We start from the raw sequence: 23687 nt of genomic DNA, 5'->3' as shown, positions 1-23687 counted from the left end.
GAAAATGATCAAGAAATAAATTGTTTATATAAATAAACATGTAGAGCTCGAAATGAGGCTTCCTCATTTTAGGAATGTGTTTCGTCGCAGACTGGCAGCAATAGAAATTCACCAAGATGTTCTTATTGTTTTCTGTTAAAACAATATATTTATTAATAACTATTAAGAGAAAAACACATTAATTAAATTAACCCCAACCCCAAATATGCGCGAATATACATATGTGTGTGCGCGCACACACGCTTGTGTGTGTGTATGTGTGTGTGTGTGTGTGTGTGTGTGTGTGTGTGTGTGTGTGTGTGCGTGTGATACCCAAACCATTACAGTTTAGCTACAATTCTGGAAAGTCATTCCAAAGTTCAGTCTTAGAAATCCTGTGTCAAAATGCAGACTCTTAAACTGATGCCCAAAAGTAATCACAAAGGAGGTAGGAGAGATTGAATGACCGGAACTGATGAAAACTTATGAATCCTTGTCGAGTTTCTTGCTGACAGATATCCTTTTGGATGAATGGTGGTCACAACTCACCTTTTCCTTGCGTAGAAGAAACGAAACATATGACATCCAAGATGCTTCCATAACCCAGGTATGGGTCAGTCAAAGTGACCTTTCCTTTGATCACAGGGTGGTTCAAAAATTCTCCTGATGGGGAGAATCAGCCGAATTGTCCATTTCATACAAAGTCACTCCACCACAGTTTTCCATGGAATGGCTGGTGGTCATGTGTCCACTCACATGATTTTCTCACCACCTGTGTTCCTGTATAAAGCAACAAATATTCTTTCTCTTCCTCCAGAGTATCAGCTTTGGGTATAGTGTGTACTAGATGTTGCCTCCCAGTCTCTCCACAGCTGTGAATGGTTACAGCTGGTATTCGCCCTTAAAGTGATACTCACACTAAATGAAACAGGAGCTCGTAATGCATGGCCTGAGATTTCAACGATTCTCTTGCTGAGCAGTTACACAAGTAGTGAATATGGTTTGTTTTCAATATAGACATCTTCATGATTGATAATTGATCCAATTAGCCCTCTTTAATTATTAAAAAAGTTATAATTATACAATATTATTAATGTGAAAACAAATAGCTTCATGGGAGCATTATGGTAGTAGATTGGATTCCAAATCTTATAATTATTGGTGTGGTTGACCAATAGGTTGACAAATTCATGGATATTAAGGTGTAGGGAAGGAACTCCAAGAACCTACAGATTTTGCAGTTGAAGGTTTGGCTACAAATGTGTAGAGCTTAAAATCAGGGAGGAGGAAGTGTTGAGGCGCATACATAACTTGTACTGTAGGGCTGGAGATGATGATGGAGGTAGTGAAGACTGCCAGTCTTAAGAGAAATAAGCTTATACAAAGTTTAAAACACCATAAAACAAACTATTCAATCTATCAGACCTTTGAAACCATTTTAGAAGCAGACATGCACGCACATACATATACTTGCATATAGTAGGATTTGGGGTTAATTTAATTAATGTGTTATTAATAAATATATTGTTTTAACAGAAAACAATAAGACTGTCTTGGTGATATGTATATCAATGTAATTGAGGGCAACATATTGGTGATAGGAGAAGATAAAAAAAAAAGGATTTTCTTTCTGCTTCCCTGGATTATCTCTTCATCAGAGGGGCCATGAAATGATCCTAATAATGTGGTCAACAATTCTGGATCTTGGAGATTCAATACATTGCTCCTGGGCATGCAAATGACCTACTTCTGAGATAGGTGGATCTCTGGTTTGAGCTAAAGTGAGCAGGGGTCCAGCTCTATTCCACTGCAAGAACTGACACCTCAGGAATACTAAGACTTTTTATATCACAAATGAGTACTAACTCCACTGTGTCAATTACTTCTCAGTTGGTGGCTAAATTTGTTATGCTGGCTGAAGGAAATAACACACAAGAAGAACTAATTAATAAACAGCAGGAAAGATTTACAAAAAAGATTTGAATGCTTGGAGCTTTATTCTGGATCATGATCTTAATATGTTCAGCTATTGTGAACATTTTCATGTAACTACATTTTAAAATGATGAAAGTGTTCTTTCTCCTGATTCTTTCTGTGTGCCATTGTATCACTTCAAGATAGGCAATAAATCCTAATATTCTTCATTTGGCTTGTGTTGCTGTTTACAGGTGTAAACAGCATGACAGTAGCTGGTTGTTTATTTGATGTAATTTTTATACATAGATAAGCATCTCTGGTTAAAAATACTAATAACTTAATCACAGTTACTGTCATGTCTACCTTGGGAAGTAGGTGGAAGTTGTCATGGTAACTGCCTCACTGTCAAAGAAATTCATTGACTTTGCCGTTTAGAGAAGCTTATGAGAAGGCAGATGGAAGCCTTCATTTGTATTGAATATGTAAAGCATGGATAGACCCCTGCATACTGATCATAATAAAGGAATGTGCTCATGAAAAAGATTTAATTATCAGGATTTTTATAATTTTTGAATATTTTCTGACAGCTCTTAAAGCTTTCACAGATAATACCAAAAAATGTTTTACTTCACTTTTGGAAAGGACCCTCCTCCCTATCACTTTCCCACCATCCCAAGAATCTTTGAAAGCAGAGAAGATTGTCATGTCAATTAAAAAAAAATCAAACCCTGTCACTTGGTCTATTTGAACATTGTTAAACATTTTGCTGGGTTTAACTAAAGCTGTACATGGAAAGGGACTGAAATGGCGCAATTCTTCAAATCATAAATCTCTCCTTACCCAAAAACATAAAATATGCCGACATATATTTATGAATATAGCTTTAGTTATGGCATTACTCTTTAGTTGATTGGTTGAGACTTAATTGTAAAACTGTCTGTAAAATACACATAGCTGTTTCTTATTGTTTTGTCAATTTAGATTAATAAAATAAGAGGGCAATAAATGGATTAGCTGTTACCCCTCAGTAAAAATGGCAGCATTTGGGGAACAGATAACTCTAGTTCCATTCAATAATTAGCATTCATAACAATAAAATCTGTTCAATTAAATCACTCCAGGGTGACTAAATCTGAGGCTGATGGCTTTGTCAAATCTGAAATGGAAAATACTGAAAGACCATTATTATGTAGATGCCTGGTACAGATGTTTGCTGATTCCTTCCTGGGCTATCAGGAACAAACACAACATTATTCCATTAAATTGAAAATATAATTTCACAACAAGCTACTTGCTGGCTGATTAAATTACTCTCATAAGAAACCTACTTTTGTATGGGCAGTTAGGGAGTCCTTAATGTTTGCATTGGGGGTTATACTTTCTGAAGCAGTGTGCCTTCCAATAGAATTAGCAGCATTGTACAATATAGAATGTCTGCTTTTAACATTATTATTGAGTTCAAAAAGTATCAGGACAATTAACATGTAAGTGTCTAAAAGGCACATTTTCAGACCTCACATTTAGTGCTTGGGAAATGAAATGATACATTAACTCCTGATATGCAGACCTATCTTGAAAAGTTAATTGGAGTTTAGATTGGAGACAAAATTATTCCGTGATCCATTCTGAGATTTAAAGTGCATGTGACAGTCCTTTGGCCACTTTACACTTCTTCAACTCATTCTTTTACTTTTTGTCTTTCTACTATCACAGCCTGTAACTGAACTCCCATTCGCCATCCCTAGTTCCCCTTTTCCCCTTGCTCTGTCTCACCTTCCCTTTCCCTCTGACTCCTTTCCTCCAGCTCTGCATTCACAGAGCCTCCCCTTTAGCGATCAGTTCTCACCTTTCCTCTTATCCCCTTTTCTTTGTTGGCCTGTGCTTCTACCCATGCCATTTCATTCCATCTCCCCTAGCTTTTTTATTCAGGTGCCTGCCTACTTTTTGCTCATACCTTGAAGAAGAGCTCAGGCCTGGAATGTTAGTTAGGTATCTTTTCCCCCAGTCACCACAATGAGATTTGCTGAGTTCCTCCAGCTTTTACCACAGTCACAGCCTCTGCAGACCTTTGTGCTTCACTCTAACTGAAGCTGTTTAGTAATTTTACTGCCACAAAAAAAAAATTGAATCATCTATTGTGGAGTGTGTGCCTGCTCATAAGGCATTCTGTCAGAACATATTATTTGGTTGTGTCCTTGTGTCAAAATCTTTCATCATCTTGGTCCTCATTACTCTCTCCCACCTGTTATTCCTATTGCTATCCCTTCTGGCCCCAATGTTTTGCTTTTGGTGGCATTATAGGTACAGATTTCACACTGTTGAAATTCTCAGTGAATTGTTCCAGAAATAGAGTCACCCAGCATTTAAGATAACTTTGCCCAGCTCAATAGTACCTCCAGGGCAACTCCATGATTCTGTCATCTATATCTTCCATTTTAATAATATTTAAAACTGCAGTGGTTGCAAAAATAAATCTGTTTCAGTCAAATGATTTCTGACATATTTGAATTTGAGTGGTGGGGTGGTGATCATGTCACAACTGAGATAAAGCAAGCGTTTGATGAAAGATATATGACAAGTGAATAGTTTGTTTGATTTGAGAGGATATTAAGCTGATGATAGATTCATTATAGCGGAAAGATATTTTTTTCTTGGTACTAAACATCGCTCACTCTGATGGATTCAAATTCACCCTCCTGAGAAACCTTAAATCCAATGTTATAAATTTAGAAAATCAAATTCATTTTTTTTTCCGATCTCCCTGATGTCTACAAACAGTAAAAACATGGTTGGAGTATTATTTAACCAAAAATAGCATGTGTTTGAAGTCCCTGGATGGTCAGAAGTTCAAGTGAAGAAAAAAAAGTCAAACTTTGAGTAATCATTAAGAAATTATCATGGATCTTTGCCTTTTACGTACATATGCTCTGAAGATTTTGTTCACTTTTCTTTACCAGTTTATTATTATTCTTGATTCCCATATTCAAATACTCAACATCCTATCCTTTAGCCCTTGAAATATCCAGCAATAGTCAGCTTCTCTTGGAATCGATTTAAGTCTTCCTTAAACTGAGGCAAACTCAACACCTTTCCAGGTACAGAAATATACATAATTTTGTGAAGTTTGTCTATTGATTCTTGGTTCTTGGTAAGTAAGTTCCTTTAAGAAGCATATTGTGAGGCACTATGGTGGTGTGACTTCCCTTTGCAATTTGATGCTTGTCCTGTTGTGATTTGAATCTGAGATTCTTTTTCATTCTGGAATGTCAGAAGAGCAAGCCAGTATGTTTGTGTATTCTTTGGAGAGATATGGGTGCCAGTATATTGAGGGTTGAATTATGCACAGAAAATCCTCACCTTAACTTCTGTCAGTAAAACAAGGAAGTATTTTGACATTGTGTTGACAACTATCCAGTTCTGTTTCTTTGACACTATTTAACCTTAAATATTTGGTACCCATATACCTTGATTGTGAATGCTCTGCAACAGGATTAAATGCTAAATGGATAAGCAAAGGTAATAACATCCAGATCGGTGGGGGGGGGGGGGGGGAGCGATTCAGCACAGTGCGTTAATTGTTCCAGTGACTCCAAATTATGTCCTGCAACACTAAAATGAGAAGCTCTATTTCTGCTACAAACCTTCATAGAGCAAATCTGAGAATGAAACATGTTCATGTAGTGGTATCTTTGGCTTGGCTTCGCGGACGAAGATTTATGGAGGGGGTAAGTGGGTAAGTCCACAATGAGCAGAGAATGGTGGTGGTGTCTAAATGGAAGAAGATATTTTTGCAGCACTGTAGAATCGGCCAATCCAACCCTTCCGTCAATGACCAGTCAACTTTTCGAGCTGAAGACCTTTAATCAGAACATACATGTAGATCATTGAAACAATGATTCCTTATCTTTCTCCACAGGTGCTGCCTGGCCTACTGATTATCCCAGACATTTCGCTGTGTTTACTTTAGATTTCCAGAGTCAAAATTTTCTTTTGTTTTTCTTTCATTGACTTCCTCTTTCTGTTTGACAGGGAATATATCAGATTCAGGTTTCAGATTTTCAGATTTCAGATTTCAGATTTCAGATTTAATGTCAGTACATACATGGAATCACATACAACACTAAGATTCCTTTTCCAGTGGGCCAGGCACAATTACCAATTATTGGTAGAGCAAATATAAAATTGTACTCAACGTGCTCATGTAAACAAATAAAGAAATGTAAACAAACTGACTGTGCAATTTAGAGAGAAAAAAAATCAATAAAGTGCAGATATAGGAGTACTTAAATGAGTCCCTGATTGAGTTGGTTGTTGAGGAGTCTGATAGTGGGGGGGGTGGGGGGTAGCAGCTGTTCCTGAACCTAGTGGTCTGAGTTTTGTGGCACCTATACCTTTTTCCTGATGGTAGTAGCTAAAACAGAAGGTTTGCTTGATGATTGCTGCTACTCTATGACTGCAGCATTCTGTATAGATGTTCTTGATGGTGGGGAGGGTTTTACCCTTGATGTCCTGAGCTGTGTCCACTCACTACATTTTGCAGGGCTTTGCGCTTGAGGTATTGGTGTTCCCGTGCCAGACTGAGATGCAGCCAGTCAGCACACTTTCCACCACACGTCTGTAGAAATCTGCCAGCGTTTCTGATGTCATCCCAAGTCACCGCAATCTTCTGGGGAAGTAAAGGCACTGACATGCTTTCTTCATGATGACATCACTGTATTGGGTTCAGGAAATATCCCACGAGATAGTGACTCCCAAGAACTTAAATTTGCTCACCTGCTCCAATATCTACTCCCAAATCTAAATATACACGACATATCCTTTTGCACACACACAACTTTAGATAAAAAAGAATCACAAATGCAGGCATGCTATTTGACAGACATTGGCAGAAAATGCAATCAACATTGCAACAATGACTAAAAAAAAAATTGTAAAATACTTCACTCATCCTTTTAAAAATATTGTTCCACTCCTTGCAAAAGGTAGCACTGCAGGACAGTTAAACAGACAAGACCGCCAATGCTGGAGTAATTGGATGAACTGCTGAGCTTCTCCAGTACTTTTGAGTATTGTAGTACTGTATTACAATGGCTCTGCCCAACATGAACATGTCATGAAATGTTTTGTTTTGCAGTAGCCTTGCAGTGCAAATATTACTATAAACATACATTGCAAAATAACTAAATAGTGCAAGAAAATAGGAGAAAATGAGGTTCATTATCTATTCAGCAACCTGATGGCACCGGGAAAGAAGCTGTCCTTGTGCCGCTGCGTGCTTGTGTTCAGGCTTCTGTATCTATTTCCCGATGGTAGCAGAGTGAAGAGGGCACTGCTTGGGTGGTGGGGTCCTTAAGGATAGAAGCTGCTTTCTTAAGACACCGCGTCTTGTAGATGTCCTCGAAGGAGTGAGACTGGTGCCTATGATGTTGCAGGCCGAGTTAACAACCCTGGAGTTTTTTTCCTATCTTGTGCTTTGGCACCTCCGTACCAGACAGCGATGTAACCAGACAGAATGCACTCCATGGAACACCTATAGAAATTTACAAGCCTTTGATGACATACAGAATCTCCTCAAACTCCTCACAAAGTATAGCCGCTGGTGGGCCTTCTTCATGGTTGTATCCACCTGGAGGCTGCAGATCCTCAGAGATGTTGACACCCATGAATTTGAATTCTGGACCCTTTCCACTGCTGACCTCACGATGAGGACTAGTTTGTATTTTTCTGATTTCTTCCTGAAGTCCACAATGACCTTCTTGGCTTTGCTAATGTTGAGTACAAGGTTGTTGTTGTGACACCACTCAACTAGGTGTTCTATATCCCTTCTGTTCACTTCCACATTGCTGTCTGGGATTCTGCCAATAGGCCATTTCACGCCAGGCCTCTACCAGCTACAAGAGCGGATCGAAAACTTAAAACATCTTTCAGACAACAGCCCTAAAAGGCTGCTCTTGTGTCGCATTCATATTAAGAGGCGCCTTGTAGCACCCTCTGGATCTGATGGAGGTGGGGTGACTGGTGCCGTAGGCCACCTGTCATAAATACGTGGCAGAGCAATGGCTGTCTTCCCTCCCCATAATCCCCCACACAACTGGACCCGCTCTGTGTTTCCCAGAACAGTTCTAGCTGCATGCGGGATTATGGGCAGGGAAGACAGCCATTTCTCTGCTTTGTTTAGAGCCGCAGAGTGCGGCCCTGAAGGTTGAAGCAGCCTGATGAGGCTGTTACAGCCACACTGGCTGCCACTGATGGCTCCCACTAGTCCCCAATGCCCTAATGGCTCCTACTGCCCCAATGGCTCCCGCTACCTGACGGCTCCTGTTGCCTGTCGGATCCCACTGCTCTGACAGTTCCTCCCGGCCCCTGCTGCTCTGTCGGCTCCCACTACCCCGATGGCTCCTACCCATCGCCCCTGCCTGATGGCTCCTGCTGCCCTGATGGAACATAGGAACATAGGAAGTAAGAACAGGAGTAGGCCAAAAATGGCCCATCGTGCCTGCACCGCCATTCAATAAGATCTTGGCTGATCTAATTTATGACCTAACTCCACCTACCTGCCTTCTCCCCATATCCCCTAATTCCTCTATCATGTAAAAATGTATCTAACCGAATTTTAAATATGTTTAATGAAGCAGCCTCAACCACTTCCCTGGATAGAGAATTCCAAACATTCATTACTCTCTGGGGAAAAACTATTTTTCCTCATCTCTGTCCTAAATCTACTCCCCCGAATCTTGAGACTGTGTCCTCTCAATTTAGTTTCCCCGGCCAGCTCAACAAACCTATCCTATCCATACCCTTCATAATCCTATATGTTTCTATAAGATCTCCTCTCATTCTTCTGAACTCGAGCGAATACAATCCTAGATGATTTAATCTTTCATCATAAGTCAACCTCTTCATCCCAGGGATCAATCTAGTAAACCTCCTCTGGACCATCTCCAAAGCCAGTATATCCTTCCTCATCTAGAACAGAGCAGTTTATAGGAAACCCTCTGCCACTGAAGTCAGGAATCACCCCTAACAGGCAATGGTATAACACTACTTGAGGATGGACTGCACAGTTCATCAAAGGTATTATGAAGCACTTCCTCTTGGGTATCGTTCATACTAAGATAAAGTTACCTTGTGGAACTGCCAATAAAACCCAGCAAAATCCATGCCATTTTCTAAATCCAAAGAATTTTAAACCTGTATTTGATTCTGGCAAGACTGTAATTGAAAAATGTCTGCCTTATCAGTCGCAATAAATGTTCTCTAATGTGTTGACAATACCTGTATTCGAAAATAGAGAATTTTAGAGGCAAAGTACATTATTGACCAATTTATAGGGTATGTGTGCAGCTCCAATTCAAAATCTTTGATTAGTTATTCAACGAGGGTCATAACATTTCTGGCAAGATTCACTGAAGCTTGATTCTACAGTTATCATGAGACAGCCAATCTGTTTGCTCATAGTTCTGCTATTATCTGATTCCACCTGCATTGAATTCGCCCATTGTTATTGAATGAAGATCTACCGGGACCAATGCCTGAAGAGGGCGCACAAAATCAGTGAACCGGTGCAGACTCAAAAGGCCGACATGGCCTGTTTGTGCTCCGTAAATGGTTATATGGTTATATGGTTAAATATGGAGACCAGAACTGGACACAGTACTCCAGGTGCGGTCTCACCAGTACCTTATACAGTTGCAACATTACCTCCGTACTTCTGAATTCAATTCCTCTAGCGATGAAGGCCAACATTCCATTTGGCTTCTTAATAACCTGCCGCACCTGCAACCCAGCTTTTTGCGATTCATGCACAAGCACTCCCAAGTCCCTCTGCACAACAGCATGCTGTAGTTTTTCACCATTTTAATAATATTCAGCTTTTATTTTTCTTGCCAAAGTGGATAACCTCACACTTTCTAACATTGTACTCCATCTGCCAGACCTTTGCCCACTCATCCAGCTTAACTATATCCCTCTGCAGACTCTCCACATCCTCATTAGAATTTGCTCTTCTATTCAATTTGGGGTCATCTGCAAACTTGGCTACACCACATTTTGTCCCCTCCTCCAAGTCATCAATGTAAATAATGAACAGTTGTGGGCCTAGCACCGACCCCTGCAGCACCCCACTTACCATTCTCTGCCAACCTGAAAAACTCCCACTTATCCCGACTCTTAGCCTCCTGTCAGACAACCAATTTTCAATCCATGCCAATATACTTCACCGGTCTCCACTTTCCTGTAACTTACTGATAAGTCTCCTGTGCGGCACCTTATCAAACGCTTTCTGGAAATCCAAATATATAACATCAACCTGTTCCCCTCTATCCACCGCACCCATTATATCCTCAAAGAATCCTAACAAGTTTGTCAAACAAGATCTTCCCTTTCTAAAACCATGCTGCGTCTGCCTGATTGAACCCTTACGTTCCAAAAGTTTCACTATTTCATCTTTAATGACGGCTTCAAGCATTTTTCCAACTACAGACGTCAAGCTAATTGGCCGATAATTTCCAGTCTTCTGCCTACATCCCTTCTTAAAAAATGGCATGACATTTGCTGTCTGCCCAGAATCCAAGGAATTTTGGTATATGACCACCAATGCATCAACTATAACTTCTGCCATTTCCTTCAGAACCCTCGGATGCATATCATCAGGACCAGGTGATTTGTCTGGCTTTCGTTCCGTTAGTTTCTCCATCACTACTTCCTTTGTAACAACTATTTTATCAAGGCCCTCCCCAACATTTGCATCCTTAACTCTGCACTAGGGCATTCTGGACGTGTCTTCCACTGTGGAGACTGACACAAAATATTTGTTCAATGCCTCGGCCATTTCCTCATTTTTTGCTACAAGTTTTCCTTTCTCATCCTCCAAAAGTCCTATGTTAACTCTAGCCACCCTCTTCCATTTTATATATTTATAAAATTTTTTGCTTTCTGTTTTTATATTTTGTGCCAATTTACTTTCATAATCATTTTTCCCATTTCTTACTACTTTGTAACCCCTTGTTGTCTCTTAAATTATCCCAATCTTCCAGTTTCCCACTGCTCTTTTTTTTTTAAAATTTTTTATTTTTCACACCATAAATCACATTAGCCATGATATACACTATTTCTTTTTCACACATATACAGTGACTTTTTCTCCCCCCCCTCCCTCCTCCCAAGCCACCCCCCACCCCCCACCTCTCATCCATTTTAGGTATACAATCTAGGTTGCATTAAGCCAGTCAGACAATGTTGTCATTCAACAAAAATACACCAGAAATTCTACTGAGTCCATTCTTTTCTTTCCTTCTCCTTCCATCAACTTAGGTAATGTTTGTCCCCGGTAGGTTTTCGCTATTGTATTTAATGTAAGGCTCCCATACTTGTTCGAATATTTCAATATTATTTCTTAACCTATATGTTATTTTTTCTAATGGAATACATTTATTCATTTAAATTTGGTAGTTTCTTCCTTTTAATTTGGTTATGTATTCCATTAATATTTAAAGACATATAGTTCAGCGTAGCCCTTTTATATTTTGTTTATCTTCTCTTTCCGTTTTTCCATCATTACCTTTCCTCCTTTTCCATTTCTGTTTTCTTATTTTCAACTCTTTATAAGACAACATTCCTACAACATCCAACATTTTCCTTATTCTCCTATTTCTATCTTATTTATCCCCAATCTCCCCTTCCCCTCCTGAGTTGTCCTTTATCCGTTGTCGGACAACCACATCTCCCCTCTCCATTTGGATTTGCGAATCCACTCGCAAGCGTCAACTGATTTTGCAGTGACCGCTATTTCCCCCCACCCCGCCCCCCCCAGAAAAGATTTCACTTTTCATATGTCACAAAGGTCACTCTTTTAATTCCCTCCTTATTCTCTCTATTCCATTACCTTCCCTTATTAATTCTTGTCTATACTATCTATATTTTCCTCTAAGTACAGATACATTCACGTATGCACATTGTCTCTATTCACTCTTATACTTCTTTACCCGCATACATATCAATCGTGATCATTTTTACTCTCATTACCCGTCTTCATCCCTCAGTCTATTTTTGTCTTTACCCACATACATATCAATCGTGATCATTTTTACTCTCATTACCCGTCTTCCTCCCTCAGTCTATTTTTGTAATTGTTCTGCAAATTTTCGTGCTTCTTCTGGATCCGAGAATAGTCTGTTTTGTTGTCCTGGAATAAATATTTTCAATACCGCTGGATGCTTTAGTATAAATTTATACCCTTTCTTCCATAAAATCGCCTTTGCTGTATTGAACTCTTTTCTCTTCTTTAGGAGTTCAAAAATTATATCTGGATAAATGAAGATTTTTTGCCCTTTATACTCCAGTGGTTTGTTGCCCTCTCTTACTTTTTCCATTGTCTTCTCCAGTACCTTTTCTCTTGTAGTATATCTTAGGAATTTTACTACAATAGATCTTGGTTTTTGTTGTGGTTGTGGTTTAGAGGCCAATATTCTATGTGCCCTTTCTATTTCCATTTCTTGCTGTAGTTCTGGACATCCTAGGGTCTTAGGGATCCACTCTTTTATAAACTCCCTCATATTCTTGCCTTCTTCATCTTCCTTAAGGCCCACTATCTTTATGTTATTTCTTCTGTTATGATTTTCCATTGTATCTATTTTTTGAGCTAGTAGTTCTTGTGTCTCTTTAGTTTTTTTTATTAGATTCCTCCAATTTCTTTTTTAAGTCTTCTACCTCCATTTCTGCTGCTACTGCCCACTCTTCCATCTTGTCCATTTTCTTTCCCATTTCTGTTAAGGTCATCTCTATTTTATTCATTTTCTCTTCTGTGTTGTTTATTCTTTTTCTTAAATCATCAAATTCCTGTGTTTACCATTCTTTAAATGACTCCATGTATCCTTTAATAAGAGAAAGTACCTTCTTTATCTTGCCTTTCTTTTCTTCTTCTATTTCAATGTACTCTTCCTCTTCCTCTTCTTCTTCCTCTGGGTTGGCCATCTGTTGTTTCTTTGTTGCCCTTTCCTTCTCTTCTTTCTTGTTTCCATTGTCTTCTGTGGTCTCTTCTTGCTGCAGGTGTTCTGCAGCTGTCGTTGCCGGCTGTGGAGATCGACTCCCCAGCTGGTCCCCCCTCCCGTCGGTGTGTTTTTTTTCATGCGCGGTTGCACACTTTTACTCGGCTCAGCGAGCCATTTTTGTAGTCCATTATTTACCGACCTGAGGGAGCGGGTTTCTCTCTCCGCAGCGGGCCTCTTCAGACAGGTAAGGCTTTCACCTTTTTCCTCCTTTGTCTTCTCTTCCTCTCTTCTTACCGTTGCTTTCGATTTTTCTTTTTTTGTCGCCATCTTCTTTCCACCTTTATACTCACTTTTCTGTAACTTTTATTTCTGTGCCTTTGTGTTTTCCTTTGTTTTTCCCGACTTTTCTGGAGAGGGCTGGAGTTCACCGTCCGGCCACTACTCCATCACGTGACTCCTCAGTCCAGTTTCCCACTGCTCTTTGCAGCTTTGTACACCTGTGCCTTCAATTTTATACTGTCTTTTATTTCCTTTGTTAATCACAGTTGATTTTTCCCTCCCTTGCTGCCCTTTTTCCTGACTGGAATATATTTTTGTTGAGCATTACAAAATATTTCTTTGAAAATCTTCCACTGTTCCTCAACTGTTTCATTAATTAGCCTGTCCACTCTGTTCAGAGTGCTCCCAGTCCACTCTGCCCAATTCCTCCCTCATCCTATGGTAGTCACCCCTGTTTAAGCATAATATATTAGTTGTAGATCTAACTATTTCCCCTTCCTTCTGAATGAGAAATTCAATCATACTATGATCGCTATTTCCCAGATTGTCTCTGACTATTACATCATTTACTCTACCTATCTCATTGTACAACACTAGATCCAGGAGAGCATTTTCTCTTATTGGTTCCTTAACATGCTGCTCAAGAAAGCTATCGCAGATGCATTCTATGAAGTCCTCTTCCAGACTCCCATGACCAACTTGATTTTCCCAATCTATGTGGAAGTTAAAGTCTCCCATGACTATTGCTGTATCATTATTACATGCCTCTCTATTTATTTCCTGTGCCACTAAACTATTGTTATTTGGTGAGTGATAGATAACACCCACCAATAATTTTTTCCCTTTGTTATTCTTTATCTCTACCCAAATGGACTCAACATTATGCTCTTTAGATCTTATATCATCCCTCACTATCATCAGGCTCCTGCTGCCTGATGGCTCTCACTGCCTGATGACCCCTGTTGCTCCAATGGCTCCCACCAGCTCCACTACCCTGATGGCTCCCACCGGTCCCACTACCCCGATGGCTCCCGCCCATCGCCCCTGCCTGACAGCTCCTGCTGTCCTGATGGTTCCCGTTGCCTGATGGCTCTCACTGCCTAACAACCCCTGTTGCTCCGATGGCTCCCACCAGCCCCCACTGCCCTGATGGCTCCTGCCGTCCCCCGCTGACGGCCCTGATGGCTCCCACTGCCCCCGCTGCCATGATGACTCCCACCCGCCGCCCGCCGCCCCTGCCTGACAGCTCCCACCCATCGCCCCTGCCTTGAGCGGGTCTTGGAGGAGAGGAGTGAGCGGGAAGATGGGTTGCAGGCTTATGGCTTACGGTGGCTCTACATTTAGGTCAGATGACAGAGTGCTGCGCTCTGCCTATGATCCTTCTCCAACAACGGTTGGAATCGGCACCTCGGAGCACATTCAGAGAGGTAAGTCTTTAGACGTAAAGGCAAAGAACTTCCACCTTTACAGATGGGCATTTTCCTTGCTTGAAAGGGCCTAATAACACCACAGTCCTTGGCAAATTTGTAGATGACATTTGTATTGTGTCTGTAGAATTTTGTTTTTATAGAATAGCTACAAATATACAAAAGCCAGCATAGGTTTTACTCAGAAACATGCTTCCAGAAAACAGGCTGGGAGGGAAAAATACAAGTTTTAGGTTAGCAAACCTTCCTGACAGTGATCAATTATCACTTCTTCCCAAGCCACCTCAGAGCAATCACCAGGCTCCAGAATCCTTGACACTGTAGTGGCGGCTACACTGCTCCTGCAATAACACTCACAACCAGATGGGTTGAACTCAGTGAGCAGACTACTTTATAGCAGGCTGCTGGGCTGCACTTATACACCCAGCCCGGACCTGGCTGAGAACCGCGCTGGTGGGCGCTGACGTCACCCGGGCGTCACGTGGTCCCCAAATGTGGTTTTCTGAGCCCCGAGCTGGAAGGAAGGGAAACCCCCCGACAGTGCCATTTTGGCCAGCTGTCCTGCTGCATGGCTTACAAGTGGGGCCGGTTTGCCTGCGTTGTGGTGAGCCGCCACACAGCTCCCCCCAGAACCGACGCCAATGTCCTTTCTTGGGCTTGGCAATGACCATGGGCTCAGTGGGATCGAGGTGCGCTGGCTTCAGCCTGTCCATGGTAAACAGCTTATGCCTGCTGCCCAAGTCCAGCGTGAACGTCAAGCCAGGACGCTGTATAACCCTGTACGACCCTTTGTATGAGGGCAGAGGGCCCCGCAAAATGAAAACAAACTCCGCAGAAAGCAGCTCGCCAGGAACGTGAGACAGGTGGGTGCCATGCCTGGGCAGCGGTGGGGGTTCAAAGGAGTCCAAGTGTGCCCTGAGGTGAGGAAGTAGTTAGTGCAGCGACCGCTGGGGATTGGGAGGTGCATTGACGAACTCACCAGGTAGTGCCAATGGTGCACCACCACCTTAAGTCTGCGCTCATGGCCCGCCTCACCGGTCTCGACTGGACGGATGAACTGCCTTGGGTGCTCTTGGGCATCCACTCCCCTCCCAAGGAAGATCTGCAGGCGTCATCAGCTGAGCTGGTCTATGGTGCACCATTGGCACTACCTGGTGAGTTCGTCAATGCACCTCACAATCCCCAGCGGTCGCTGCTGGCAGGCCGACCAGGGATCCTTTGCCATCGCGAGTGCCTGGGTGAGGGGTTTGTGGTCGGAGAAGATGGTAAAAGTCCTCCCCTCCAAAAAATAGCAGAAATGCCACACCGCCAGGTACATTCCCAGTAACTCACAGTTGAAGGCATTATACTTGCATTCCGGTGGGCAGAGCAGGCAGATGAAGAATGCCAGCGGCTTCCAATGCCCATTCACCTGCTGCTCCAGGATGGCACCAACGGCTGTGGCAGAGGCATCGATAGAGAGTCCCATATGCAGGTCGGTGTGTGGGTGGGCGAACATGGCGGCCTTCGCGAGGGCATCCTTGGTGGCCTCAAATGCGCTGCAGGCTTTTGGGTTCTGAGCCCCGAGCTGGAAGGAAGGGAAACCCATGACAGCGCCGTTTTGGCCGGCTGACCCGCCGCGTGCTTACAAGCGGTGCTTGTTTGCCTGCCTTGTGGTGAGCCACCACAATTCCTTCCTTGATATCTTTAACATAGTGCTAACTGACTACTGAACTAGTCAATGAGCTGTCAAAAGGCAATCAATTCATAAATGGGTTTCCTGCCCAAACACAGCTGATTGAGTCTACTATCTATCAGATGTGATATGAATTGTCAAAGGCTATAGTAAACATCTAGTAACATTAACGGCACAAACCTTGTCCCAGTTTAACATTGTTTCTGCCCCGAAGTTTTGCCCACTATTGTTAACTTTAATGACTTAAGATTAGCGTGAAACTAACCATTTGCATGTATTAATTAAAGGCCAGAAATCAGACAGGCAGAGAGTGGATGTTGTTGTGTACTGACTGTTTCAGACTTCTGTCAATTTCTGTATACAAGGATATTTCTTAATTATGAGAATTAATCTTAATTCTACATGAGAATAAATGATTGACGTCAAACCATTTCCCTGTCTTTAGAAAGGAAATATGTATGAAGCAAAACATAAGCTTGTAACAATATCCAAAGAAAGAAATGCCTTGAGTTCCAGTATTAGTGAGGTGACCTTTCCTACCCACCACTAAATACTGCTCATTCCCACTGGTGTGACTCAAATAAATTCTGTTTGTGTGGTACTGTGTGGTTTGGTTGTACTTTTGTACCTTGACAGGAGTGCAGCTATCACATGCCTAGCCACACAGTCTTGGGTGTAGAGTGAGTAGAAGAGTGGGCCTGTGTTGATGATTGGTGAGAAGGAGATGTTATCGATCTCACTGACTGGTCTTCCAACCAGTTGCAGCAGGTGGTGTGGGGGTGGGGGATGTGTGGGGAGGGTGTGGGGGGTGGGTGCAGAGGCCTAAGTTTTGGATAAAGATTTGATGTCAAGTTATTTTGGGAAATAACAAGAAATAAGTCTGGACATAGATGTTTGAATCAAACTTGTCTTGATTGACCATTAGGTATTTTGTAAATGTTCAACAAGAGCAAGAAATAAATATTTTTTCATATTGGAAAATATTTGAGATTGTTGGGAAATGAACAGCATATTAATTTCATTCTTTATATCAATCTTCAGCAATTAAATTAGTGGACAAGAGCAATCTAATAAGTACAATCTAAATGATTCTTGAGAAGGTATTCAATAAAGTTACTCTCATCAGCTTTGCAAAGAAGATGAAGTTCTGTGATTGATGACAAATGGCTGGTCTAAAAGCTGCTTTTGCAGAGGACAATGGAAAGTGCTTCTAACTTGGAGCTGTTCCATTGAGATAGGATGGCATTAACGATCCTATGAACTTCACAGGGTAAGCACCGTACATGCTACTCCCAAATAACATGTTTTTTTGAACTAATATATCATTTATCAATTAGCTATCTCAAGGGTAACAAGTGGAGGAGGGACTGATATCATTGCAAGTACTCTGAACCATTTTAATGGACAGTTGGGCTAAAACTGGTTGAATATTTTTTTTGCGGTGAATAGTGCACAATTAGGAAAAGGAACAAAGAAATTCAACACATTTTTTATAACCAGTGAAATATTCTTAAATAATTACTGTTGCCAAAAAGGTGAATATGGTTGGCGGTTAATTTACAAACAAGAAGCTCCCATTTACAAACAATACATTTTAAATGGTGGGTTGTTTGAGGAATAAATATTGACCAGCCACAGTGCCATGAGGTCACTTCCATTCACTGAGAGGGAAAATGTGGCCTTATTTAACGTATCCTCTGAAGGACAACACATCCATCAATGGATGGACCAAGGAGCCAATCTGAACTCTCTGTCTAGCTCAGCCATTCTCAACCTTCTTTTGGCTGTGACCCCCTTTCCTGTAAAGCAAAACATTAAAAAAAATGATTTCAGTCCCTGGCCTCCCTTAAATGTGCTATATGGCTCCCGTAGGGACGGCTGATCTTGATTATGAACGGCTAGAATATGATTTGATCACATTTTCTTTCGCGCTACCACTAAATGGATTCCAAATAATAATGGGTTGCTGAATTTTTTAAGTTGGAAAGGGAAATTGATTTGGGTGAAGTTAAACTGTTGCTAATAAAGGACAAATGTGAGCTATGTGAATATTACATGCTACATGTATTCAACCTTGCAGGAGACAACAATCAGGAGATCGAGGTTCCAGTGTCTCAGGCAAAATCCCAGCTGACAATGTGCACAGGATAAAGAAACAAGGATATAACAGAGCAGCATGACCTGACTTCCTCTCATTGGAAGCTTTGGCACCTCCTTTTCAAAGGTACATTCCACAGAATTCGGTGAAAAGGATAATTTTTAAATTCTTATGTGATATACTGTTTTAATTTTGAATTTTGTGCTACAGCATGGTAACAGGTCTTTCCAGCCCACAATGCCATGACAACCAGTTATATCCACATGACCAATTTCACCTACTAACCCCATATGTCTCTAGAACGTGGGTGGAAACCAGTGTCCAGAGGAAACCCATGCAGTCATAGGTAGAATGTACTAATTCCTCACAAACAGATTCGAACTCGGATCACTGGCACTTTAATAGCATTGTATCGACCACTATGCTAACATGCCACTCCTCTCTTCAAATTCTCTTTGAGAGATTCAAAGAATTTAACATATAAAATAAAAATTGAAAAGTTCAACTTAATTGCCACATTATACCTACTGCAGTGAGAATGAAGCAGTCTAGTCAGTCATCTCCAACATACAGTCTTTGCAGCTGTTCAAAGCACAAAGATAGAGCATAGAGTTACAATCACTTTGTACATTGTAAGGGCAGCAGACAGCCCTCTTGTGGGATTCATAAAGTTCTCTACTGGTCGCGAGGAAGGAACTGTCTTTAATCTGCTGGTGTGCAATTTCACACTCTTGAACCTTCCTCCGATGGCAGGAGGGAGAAAGTGTGTCCAGGGTGGGATGGGGCTTCCAGTACGTTGCTTGCCTTTCCTAGCCAGCAAGAAGTATAGATGGAGTTGATGGAGGGGAGGGAGGTTTGGCTGATGCTCTGAGCAGCATTCACCATTTTTTGCAGCTTTTGATCTTGTCCAGAGCAGCGCCCATGCCACACAGTGATGCATCCAATGTCTGAAGAGGGAGCACAAAATCATTGAGAACCCTGGCCACTCTGCGCATGGCATCTTTCAATTATTCCCATTGGAAAAGAGATATAAGAGTTTAGAGGTAGCATCACCAGGCTGTGGAACAGCTTTTTCCCATGGGCAGTGTGAATGCTGAATGACCCATGGAACTACTCACACTAACCATCCAAGATTCTATTTACAAAATGATATTTATTTCTATATTTGTACACATGTTTATTTAACTTGAACCAGGATTGAGTGCCATTGTAGTGTGATGACAACATTTTGTGTGAAGCACAATAGTTCCTAAATTCTGGTGCAAGGAGACGAACATAGAATATAACGTTAGAAAGTTAAAGTTGAATGTTTCGAGTCCTACCTCTGAAAAGATGGAAAGAAGGTTTCTTCACATTAAGAAGAATACAGATGAAAATAACATAGGCTTTCAGTATCAACATTTAGCTGTCCTTTTCAACGTGTAGCAGGCTCACCTTCTTGTCTTTCCATTTCTGAAAAAGATCTTGAAACAGCCATTAAAATGTTCACCAACCCATGCACAGGACCCAATGGTCTTTTGGGTAGATATCAGGGACAGTTGAATGTCACTGACCTAATATGGCATTAGTCATATCTTAAGTGTCATTTGAAATAGCAGTCCTGTTCTGGACAGGAGCCCCATATTTGGAATTAAAGACCTGCACCACCTTTCAGAGTGAATGGGGCAGAGAATCCAGGCTACTAACCTTCCCTTTAACCAAACTCCTGGGAACACTTGAACAGATAATGGAAGTTTTCTTTGGCTTTACGGTGCTTTTAGTTTGAATATTGTGTCACGTTTAATTTTATTACTGTTATGGCCCCACTTAAACAAAATATCTGTATTAGTACTCAGAAGATATACATGTATTTTTTGGGGAATATAACATGGTGTCTGAATAATTAACACTTGTGTACAGCTGGGGATAACACCTCAGATATAAGGACATATTTTACTCCTGTTATCAATATGACTGACCTAACTAGACTGTCCTCTCATTTGCACATCTGGTGTTAATGAACTCTTCTGTCGAATACAATCTATTTGAAGAAAGATTTTCTGGAACAATTGTCTGAAACAGTTTAAATTTCTTTAATTGTAAATAAATGGCAAGGCATTCATGACTGTCAAGAAGAAATACAAACTCTTAAGATGTGGTCAGTATGAACTTCAGAAAGGTCTTTGACAAGGTCACATGTGGGAGAAGGAAAGGCCATGTTGTATGATCTAGAATAATTTGCAAATTGGATTTGAATTTGTTGTGTTGGTAGGAGTTAGAGAATGATGACTGAGGGATTTTTCATAATTGGAATCAATGACCAGTGGTTTACCATAGGTATTGGTGCAGGTACTCTTGCTCTTTGTTATGTCTGTTAGCAATCTGGATGTAAGTGCAGGAAGAATGATTAATAAGTTCATATATAACATGAAAGTTGGTGGTGTTTGTGATGTTTCTTTTATTGCAATAAAAAAACTTTGGTTCCTTTGTATTCATTATATTTTCTTCACAACTCATGACCTCATTGGGCACCCATTTTGCATCTAACTGAACATGGAACATAATCTCTGACTCCTTCTCATGGTCAGGAGGATCATTAACTCCCAATGACCACATCTCCTTTCCTTAAGATGTTCAATCTAGCAATACCATTTTCATTTCAATTTAACGTTAAACACAAACATCAACAACACAAACTTTTAAAATGTGCAGTTCTTTTAGAGATTCAGCCTGTCGGGTGCTTTGTTAAAACATGTGGATCTTCTCAACACAGGTGCATGTGTCCACTCTGCTAGTCCACTACTGGCTAACACTGGTGGTGTTTCCTCTGTTGCTGTGCAGGCTGGATCTTCTGCATTCAACTGTTCTTGTGGCGTCACTTGCGTTTTCAGCAGGCTCTTTTGATTCCTCTTCAGTATTTGATCATCCTCTGATCTGACAGTGTAGGATCTTGGACTTACCTCCTCCAGAACAGTGACCTTCTTTTCGCAGGTATTAGAATCTTCACGACTCACTGTGTCGTTTTGTGCCAGTGGCCCTAAGCTTCTTGTTGACTTGTCATGGTTTGTTTGTTGTCTCCTTTGCAGACAATTTTGTTTCCATTTGACATCTCTGTTCTTGTTTGAGTCAGCAGAGTAGGGAAGTGTGGTGCGTAGTCTAGTCCCATCAGAAGCTCAGAGGGTGACATGCCACATTCAAATGGTGAAGCTCGGTAACTGAATAGAGCTAGTTAACGATCTGAGCCACTGTCTTGTGGTTTCTTGAGCAGCTGTTTAACTATGTGAATTCCTTTCTTGGCTTTAGCATTTGACTGTGGATGCAGAGGACTTGAGGTCACATGTCAAAAATCATACTCTTGTGCAAAGTTCTGGAATTTTCTACAACTGTAGCATGGTCCATTGTCACTGTAGACAATTTGAGGAATTCCGTGTCTTGCAAAGATGGATTTCATATATTTGATCACACAAACAGCAGACATGTTGGGAAGCAACACAATCTTTGGATAGTTCAATAGATAGTCAATAACCAGCAGGCAATTATTTCCATCCATGTGGAACAGATCAGTCCCAATTTTCTGCCATGGATCCGCTGGTAAATCAGTTATGATCATGGCTCCTTTGGCTACATTGCGTGATGTTTCAATCAGGTCTCACAGCTTGAAACCATCCAGTCAATGTCAGCATTTATCCTTGGCCAATAAACACCAGTTCTGGCCCTCCTTTGCATTTTTCCATTCCAAGGTGCATCTCTTGTCACAGTGATTGTGGGATGACAATTCTGCTCTGTCTGAGTAGAAGCCCATTGACAACAATCAGCTCAGCTCTGATGTTGTAGATTGGCTCACATTCACCTCTCGACCATCCTTTTTTTAAACAATTAATTTTAATTTTTCCAAGACTCATATAGAACATTATTACATTCATCATATAAATAGTATTTTAAATTACAGAATCTCATATGATTTCGCAAATTTCACCCCCCTCTTCCCAACTGATAACATAAAAAAACAATTGTCCAAAAAAGAAGGGGTGTTTGACCCTGCCCTCATTAATTAGATCATGTCTTGATCTTCAGGAATTCAATGCTATTAACCTAACTATATTATTTAAACCTTTTCAGGGAAGTTAATTATATCCTTAAGCCAGAATGATTCAAATAAGGTTGCCATATTTTAACAAACCCGATGTGGTGGACTGAGCGACTCCATAGCTGGACAGGCAAAATTGCCACCCCGAGCATCTGGCACAGAATGGTGCGGGCTCCCCTTCTTTGCCCAGGAGAAGCCCACGTTTGTAGACCCGCGTGGGTTGACGAAGCGCATCGCTTCCCTGCTGGCGTGTTGCCAGAGAGACAATGACTCTGCAGCTTGCTTACGTCACTCCCCTTTATGAGGCACACTAACTTCACTCCCCTTTATGAGCGGTGACATCACTTCCCTTTATGAGGCGCGCTGACATCATTCCCCTTTATGAGGCGTGCAGACATCACTCCCCTTTATGAGGCGCGCAGACATTACTCCTTTTCATGAGCGCACTGACATCAGTCCCTTTTATGAGGTGCGCAATTGTTTAAAATGAACACAGTTGCTAGTTGACTCTTCTCTGTGTTCCTTGAGCTCTGCAGTTAGTCCCACTAAATTGGTGACCCCCCGACAGGTTTGAGCCCCAACAGTGAAACAGTGAGAAAGCCTGCAGAATGGACGCCACTATTGTGCTGCACACGGTGGCTGTGAAACTACTCACCTTCTGGCCTCACAGACCACGTCCATGGTTCCAGCAGGCTGAGGTCCAGTAGGAACAGAACAAATGAAGCCACCAAATTCTGGCATGTCGTTGCCTCATTAGATGAAGATTCTGCTGCCAAGGTAGGCAAAACATAGGATTGTATTGACACCATAGTTAAGTGAAAAAACACACAAATGCTAGTGAAATTCAGCAGGTCAAACAGTGCCTTTAAGTAGCAAAGGCACCAACGTTTCGGGCTGGAGCCAAGGTAGATGATTTTATTAACAACCTGCCTGAGGAGGATCAATACAGTGCTATTAAGGCACACCTCTTCGTGACTTTCGGCTTGTGGAGAACAGTGAATGGTGTTTCTGCCACAGAAAGTGGGGCAAGAATGCGCGCCGCTGTGTGTCACTGAGCAGTTATGTGGTTGACTCCCAGGGAAACGACAAGGCCATCTGCCACTGATGGCCTAGGCAGTTGACCAGTCCAGCACGTTATTTGCCACTGATCAGCGCACAGGATACAAATTGCTAGATGACACTAGAGCTCAGCTCAGTATCTTCCCACTAACCTCTTACAAGTGGGAATCTCGAATACCTCAAGCTGACTTGCGCTTCCC

The 23687-nt window shown here is 41.5% G+C and overlaps 2 long non-coding RNA genes across 4 annotated transcripts in view; one reads left to right on the top strand and one right to left on the bottom strand.

Moving 5' to 3' along the window:
• Window positions 1-46: 46 nt before the first annotated feature.
• LOC138736592 (uncharacterized) lies at window positions 47-23687 on the bottom strand. Of its 3 annotated transcripts, XR_011340421.1 has the most exons (6): window positions 22522-23687; window positions 19685-19814; window positions 18891-18944; window positions 15922-16156; window positions 5538-5914; window positions 47-132 (listed from the first exon to the last, which is right to left on the bottom strand). It is a non-coding gene; the product is annotated as an uncharacterized lncRNA (long non-coding RNA). The 3 variants fall into 3 exon arrangements; XR_011340422.1 differs by lacking the exon at window positions 47-132 and having other exon boundaries at window positions 4701-5753; XR_011340423.1 differs by lacking the exon at window positions 47-132 and having other exon boundaries at window positions 5738-5914; window positions 16001-16156.
• The window catches only part of LOC138736591 (uncharacterized), a 206642-nt gene continuing 205777 nt past the window's right edge, over window positions 22823-23687 (top strand). Inside the window, exon 1 of the long non-coding RNA XR_011340420.1 lies at window positions 22823-23205. This is a non-coding gene — a long non-coding RNA (uncharacterized lncRNA). The remainder of the gene's footprint in view (window positions 23206-23687) is intronic.

The sequence above is a fragment of the Narcine bancroftii genome, chromosome 6, assembly GCF_036971445.1.
Source record: "Narcine bancroftii isolate sNarBan1 chromosome 6, sNarBan1.hap1, whole genome shotgun sequence".
NCBI lineage: Eukaryota > Metazoa > Chordata > Chondrichthyes > Torpediniformes > Narcinidae > Narcine > Narcine bancroftii.
The sequence above is the reverse complement of the archived record's forward strand: the minus strand, read 5'-3'. Positions and strand labels throughout refer to the sequence as shown.